The sequence below is a fragment of the Vespula vulgaris genome, chromosome 2 (assembly GCF_905475345.1).
Source record: "Vespula vulgaris chromosome 2, iyVesVulg1.1, whole genome shotgun sequence".
Classification (NCBI taxonomy): Eukaryota; Metazoa; Arthropoda; class Insecta; order Hymenoptera; family Vespidae; genus Vespula; species Vespula vulgaris.
In genome coordinates, this window is record NC_066587.1 from 6,139,570 (window position 1) to 6,140,568 (window position 999).

The 999-nt window shown below is 24.0% G+C and overlaps 1 protein-coding gene across 6 annotated transcripts in view; it reads left to right on the forward strand.

The window, feature by feature from the left end:
- Positions 1 to 55, forward strand: part of LOC127072773 (neurogenic protein mastermind-like) — a 158,478-nt gene extending 158,423 nt beyond the window's left edge. For all 6 annotated transcript variants that reach the window (XM_051013475.1, XM_051013476.1, XM_051013477.1 and 3 more), the window contains one exon: positions 1 to 55. This exon is cut by the window's left edge and continues 9,544 nt beyond it. The gene's annotated coding sequence lies outside the window, so the exon portion shown is untranslated.
- Positions 56 to 999: the final 944 nt, after the last annotated feature.

Consider the following 999-nt stretch of genomic DNA (forward strand, 5'->3'; position numbering starts at 1 on the left):
TTTCAAATATATTATACAGATAATAATAATAAAAAAATTTATATACCATATAGTATACCAATGCCTCTTTCTATATTTCCCTTATCTTAAATCGACCAAATTTTATATTATCAATTATAATCTAATTAATAATTATAATATTAATTTTATAATATATTTAAATATTTTTTCCATTTATATATATATATATATATATATATATATATGAATTATTGATTATTAATTTTAGAATATTAATTCTTAATAAATCTCGATTATTTATATATTTATATCATAAAAAATCTATGTATGTACGTCCATATATCGAATATCAAAATGTGTATACAAATTTATGATGAAATGCATTTATAATTATCCAATTTGTAAGAAAATGTATAGATTAATATTAAAGTTTATGCAAAAGCTGAGTGTGAGTATGATGTCTGACGCAATGCGGTGCATCGGTAAATGTATAAAAGGAATGCACAGTCTCTGATACGGCTCGCAATTCTTTCGACGAAGACGATCAATTCGTGTGCGTGCCTAGTCGAGACAGAGATTTCCAAGCGCATTGACCTCAGTCATAAACCTAGGGTTGCCAACTTAATAAAAATTTGCTGAAAGAATAGCGACACATAAACAGTTGTATTCGCATTATATCTGAAGAAAAATTCAAATAATCATAAAATTCTATTAATCAAAACACAGAATATTTTATCCATTTTAATAATATTCATGTCTTTTTGATTGCTTACATAATATTTAACAAATAAGATAAATATGTCAAGTTCTCACAATTCGATTTGCGCTTTTTAGTTATAAAATTTCGTCTAGGAGATATTTGTAAGAATAACTTTTTAAATATCTACACAAAAATAAGAAAAAATCAAATTTTATATCACCTATTCGATTTTCATAGTCGTTTAATATAGAGATTTTCGATTTATAAGATATTTAATTTTGATTGGTTGAGAACAGATGACGTATTGAATTAGAATTTATCATTCCTACGCAATATTT